This window comes from Quercus robur, chromosome 5 (assembly GCF_932294415.1).
Source record: "Quercus robur chromosome 5, dhQueRobu3.1, whole genome shotgun sequence".
In the NCBI taxonomy this organism is placed as follows: Eukaryota; Viridiplantae; Streptophyta; class Magnoliopsida; order Fagales; family Fagaceae; genus Quercus; species Quercus robur.
The window spans coordinates 24,899,983-24,906,114 of NC_065538.1; positions in this window are offsets into that span (position 1 = coordinate 24,899,983).

Genomic DNA, 6,132 nt, shown 5'->3' on the forward strand with positions numbered 1-6,132 from the left:
CATTTTTTAGCTAGAAAGTTGTCGCTCAAGCTAGTATCGGACATGCCAGATTCTAACAGAGGAAAAATAGGTATTTCTTCATCCAAGGGACAGAGTGGATGTGTAGGCCTGAAGAATGGTCAAGTATACCGAGCGGGTTTGATAACACATGGGGAATCATCAAGGAATCTGGTGATTCTTTGGCTTTTGTATCCGTGATAACTTTGGCTCCGACGTTGACACTAAGTTTTTCTTGTTTTTCAGCTTCCGTCCATCCCGATATAACCGATGAGCAGGAAGACTTTCTGGGGAAGGTCTGGGCTATTCCCTTGGAAGAAAGGAAGTGGAAGGATTTGGTGACCCTAGACACCCTCCACGCCTTCTATGGTGGTCCGGAGTCGACGTCTGTTACTCAATGACTATTCGCCTCTTCACGATGTCATAAGTTTCTTCACCCATCAATACTCTTATCAAAATTTTCTTAACATCTTATCTATCTATTTTTAATTCGTCCCATCTATTTCAGAGATGGAGATAGGTAAGCAGAGGGCGTTGGTGAAACAGGTAGTTGTCGCACTCAAGTAGTAGGAGAAAGGTGGGCCTTTAGCGTCAGCCTCTAAGGTCGTCGCTAAAGGGACCTTGAAAAGGAAAAATGAAGACAAGGACAAACATTCGCATAAGAAAGGGACAGGTCCCCCCCGCTGGCAACAAGCAATTGAAGCAACCATCGCCCTCTAAACCTAGCTGAAAGTTCAAAAACGTGTACAAAAACACTTTTGAACGTTTAGACCCCCAAAAAACCAACTTAACCAACACAAGCAATATGTCAAACAACTAGTGTGCGGAAACTTAACATATGCTATAATATGAAATTGGTTAAACAACTATCTAAGCCATAACAAAATAAACCACAGCAGATAATGTAAAGGCAGAGATAGAGAGGAAGGAAGATGCAAACACAGAGATAACACCCGATGTGTTATTGAAGAGGAAACCGAAGACCTCGGCGAAAAACCTCTCCGCCACCCTCCAAGCGGTAATCAATCCACTAGAAAATACAGTTGGGATACAAGGACAGCAATAGACCCTCCAAGCCTAATCTACCCAATGCACCTAAGCCCTCCAAGCTTCTTGCTCCAACGAGGTTGCGCCGAACCTTTTTCTTTTCTAGCTTTCCGGATTCCGCTACTACACCGTAGCATCAACCAATGAATATTGGTTCCTTCCTAACTGCTTCCCAGAACTCCAAACGTCTGTCTCACAGAGACGATAATGGTGAGAACCAGGTTTGGTATAATGCCTCTCAAGGATTTGACAATGGAGAGGAAGAGAGTGAGGGAATTTGATGAGACTCTAAGGTAGAGATTGTGGGTGAAACAATCTGGTTTTTCTTTAGGGTTTCTCTCTCAAAATTCTCTCTGGAAGCTCTCTTTCAATCGTGGGTTAAAAGGGTATTTATACTGGAGTGAAGAGGAATGCGAAACGTCAAGTTTTTCCAAAACAGGGGTGGCTCGCGGCTTGACCTCGCGGCTTGACTAAGTCGCGAGTTCCAGTCGCGAGTTAACCGTATGGCCATTTGTCCTGTTTTGTCCTGTAGTGCTCCAGCTAACATGACTGTTCATCTTCCAGCATGCTTGGCACGTGTGCATCTTCTGGCGGGTTGAAGCCGCGAGTCCACCCGCGAGTCCCAGCCGCGACACTCTGTTTTCTTTCACACTTTTGAGCAATCTTCACTCTATCTCACTCACTACCCTTACAACAATCCCACCTAAATACAGGGTTACTAAATGCTGAATTACAAGTAAATTTGGCACGGAATAAAGCCAATTAGATGGTTGAATAAATTCAACCTTACAATCTCCCCCTTTGGCTATTCCGTGACAAAACCCTAAAACAGACTCTAGACTTAACATGTGAGTTGGGAACAGTTGAACAAAACTCACTCACACCTAACTCTAGAATCTGTGAAGCACTTGAATCATATGAACATAAACTCCTGAAACACAACAATACACCATGATCATTGTAAGCAGAAAATTATAAATGCATATGAAACAGGCAATATGAGATCAAGCAAAGATGGAGTTAACAAACACACCATGGCTTGATCAACCAAGTGAACACCACAAGGTAGTGATCACAGTGCTCATTCACACTTGGAATGAACACAAGGACATACAAGTTAACAAGCACAAGGCAAGACACTTGTATGCTCAACACTCAACCAATGCATAGCACACAAGGCATATGCATCTAGGAACAATCCTACAAGGGCACAAGAGTGACAGTACATAAACCAAAATGTAGAACATTTAGATTAAAGTACTGATTTCAACATAGCATAAAGGCTGCACTTAAGCATGGTACATACCATAAAGCCTACAAACTATGCATAAAACAATAACCCTAAAAGCTTACATAAGCATATGGGTACAAACAAACAAATACCTGAATAACATCATCAAACATATATTAAAGTTTAAACCAAGAGTATGAAAACAGTTAGAAACAGTTATACACCAAAACAAAGTGTATCAAAACCATAAGAACCACTACAAGTACTCAAAACATAAACATATATAAACACATTACTCCCCCTCAACTAATTACTCCCCCTTAAGAGCTGCTTTTCTGCTTCTGAATTATCAATGAACTTCTCCCCCTTTTTGACATGGAATGGCCAAAGGGTCACTGGTCATGCTGAGTTGTGAAGCTGTCAAGTGTAGCAGCCAGGACATCAATCTGGTCTTGCATGGCTCTCATCCTATCAAAATGCTCAGTTTGGACTGCCCTGATCCCATCAAGCCTTTCCAGAATGATCTGGAAAGCATCTGGAGGTGTGTCTGCAGAGGTTGAAGCTCTGTGTCTTTTGCCACTTCTCCTAGGTGTTGAAGTTGATGCAAGTCCAGCTGCTTCTGCTTCAGCCTCCATTGGAGCAGCCTCTCCTTCATCACCTTCATCTTCTTCTCCTGGAAGCCTAACACTTATCCTTTTACAGGTAAGCTTGTTGATTGCAGAGGGTGTAGACATGGGACTGATGTCTTGAGGGATTGGAACTCCTTTACTCCTAAAAATCCTCATTAGCAAACTTGGAAAGATCAATTTAGGCCTAGAGGTTGTTCTAGTCTCATCCACAATGGTGTCATAAATGTGGGAACTTATGTCTATGAAGTTCTTTTCTTTGAGATCCATCAGAAAGACTGCTCTAGCAGAGTTGATTGTAGTCAATTTCCTAATGGGATAGAGGTTAAACATCATGATTATGGTAAGGCACCTCATGTCCACTGGAAAGGCAGTGGTATTCAAACATTTCCCTTCTCTCTGCCCACCTATCCTTTGTTGAATTGTTTCAATAGACACACTCCTATCCTTGTAATTGATAAATTCTTCATCATCTAATCCTTCAAGCCCTAATGCATCATCTATGACATGAGCATCCAAGACAAATTCTTTACCCCTCACCCAGCAACTTAATTCATTATCCTTTATCACAGCATTTGAGTAAAATTCCCTAATTAAGGGTTCACACACAACAGGGAAACCACCCAAAAGCTTTTCCCATCCTCTTCCTTCAAAACAACTGGGAATAAAAGTTTGCCTTAAGTCCTCCAAATCCACAAATCTCTCTTGAATGATTCCTGCATTCAAGAAGTTATCCTTGTATCTCTCAAAGTGGTGAACAGACCTAAACAATCTAGAATCCATCTTTAATCTCTTATCAGCCTTCTTTGCAGTAGATTTCTTCTTCTGAGGTGAGGGAGCCATCTGTGAACAATCAGAAAAGGCCACAACAACATATAGCAATATATGTGCATAACCAGTCAGAACCATGTAATAATCAGAGAGAGATAACAACCATACACATGAACTTCAAAAACTTAGGCAACAAGCTACTTAGTTCAAACAAATGGATAATCCAAGCCTAGGATAGGAAACACATGAACAACATGGTGAAACTATCCTAAAGGCGGATAAATGACATTGAGACAGATAATGGAAGAAATGATATGACACACAAACAGTATATTGAGCCTAACAGAAGCTTCCCACAGATTAACACACTAAAAGCATGCAAATCTAGCACAGAAAAACTCACAACCTCAGAACGAACCAATAGAAATCACTCAACAGCTCAAAGATCAGATTGAAATAAAATAAACACTTGGCTAAGCACAAGATGAAGAGCAATAAGCATATGACAATCATTTAACACAAACTATAGCAACAACATCCACAAGCTAATCAAGAACACAGAGCAGAGACGGAAACACAAACCCATTTCAAAAACACAATCATATGCGAAAAATCAAGGGTGAAAGCACAAAATCAAGTAGAAAAGAGTGTAAAACAGAAAACCCATACCTGTAACTTGACGATTTTGAGCTACAAGAGTGCAACACAAGAGATTGGAAAAGGGAGCACGGAGTGTTTGGGAGGGAGAGAGTTTAGAAAGAAGATGAACAGTCACAAAAATTCGAGGGAAAAACTGAAAAAGTTTAAAAACTGCTCCTGTTTCTGCAAAACACGCGATTTTCGCGACTGGATTAAGTCGCCACACAGTCGCCAGCTCAAGCCGCCAAAGCACTCAAGAGCAAAATTTTGAAAAATTTTTCTAAGTGTTTTTCGCGACTGGAAGGTCTACCCGCGAGTGAGTCGCGAGCTGAGCCGCGAAAATCTCTGAGTGAATCTCGCGACTGGACCTTCCACTCGCGAACAAGTCGCCAAAACTGACCAGCGAAGATGCGACTGAGGCTCGCGACTTGACATACCCGCGACTGAGCCGCCAAAACAGGGCAAAACTGTATTTTTGAAATTTTCAGATTTTTCCAACAAAACACTTTCCAAAAAACACCTAAAGCACTCAAAAATCTTTTTGTGCTTGAATTAACAAAGATTGAGCATGTGAAAACACATTTTATCAAGTACAATCACACAAATGAATATGGCATTTATTGAACATAAACTTGTGTGTTGTGTGTGGATATCAACAATGAGATAGTCCTTTGTCTAATGTGAAGCTTCAATGATCAATTCAACCAAGGCATACACAATTAGCACTAGATCATGTGACCAATCTCAATTATAGAAATATGAATATATGACCTCCCACACAACTTGATAACATAACTTGGAGCTTTTCATTTGACTCCACTTTCAATCATAACATTTGATCTTTTTGATCTTTTTGAGACAATCATCTCTCATTGTGAGAGGGATATGTAACATTTCTCTTTGAAGAACAGGCCTTTGGCCCTTTTGAATGAAATTTCACTTTTAATATAAGGTCGCTTACCCTTTTTCCTAGTCAAATACTAGAATGTGCGACAGGCTTTTGCAGCTCAATATCTCTTTTCATTTGGAGATTTACATTTGGTGAGCTCTTTTTAGCAAAAAAATAAAAAGTGGGAAGAGATATAGACACAAGTCTATGCATGTTTCAAGATCAACATAACCATTCACTAATCATTCATGACAAGTTTGAAGATCTATTTACAACAATCACATAGATTTCAAGATTTTTCCCATAGTGATATGAGTGCATGAAAACAAGCAATGCTCGAAAATGCACAAAGCCATTAGCACAAAGGTACAAGGCAAAACAAGTTTTGAGACAAAACTCAACAAAGTCAATCAAGCCTTTTGATTTTCTACTTTTTATGTGATTTTTGGATTTTTTACACACGAAACAAAAATGATTGAATCAAACACAAAAATAACCAGCAGTAAACACAAAAGAACAAACAAACAAGAAACATGTTGCAAAAAGAAATGTGTGCTCCAACACAGACAGATATATAAAAAAAATTGAAGCACACAACACACAAGAGAGTCAAGGAATTGTACCGACACCAATGGTCTTACGGAGTGACTCAAACCGTGGACCATCGAGAGGCTTGGTGAAGATATCCGCCTTTTGATTGTCGGTGTGTATGAACTCAAGACACACAACTCTTTCCTCTACCAAATCCCGAATGAAATGGTAACGTATCTCTATGTGTTTGGATTTTGAATGCTGAACAGGATTTTTGGAAAGATTGATGGCACTGGTGTTGTCACAGAAGACACACATCGTTTCTTGAGGAATTCCATAGTCATGAAGTAATTTCTTCATCCAAAGAAGCTGAGTGCAGCAACTTCCAGCAGCGATGTACT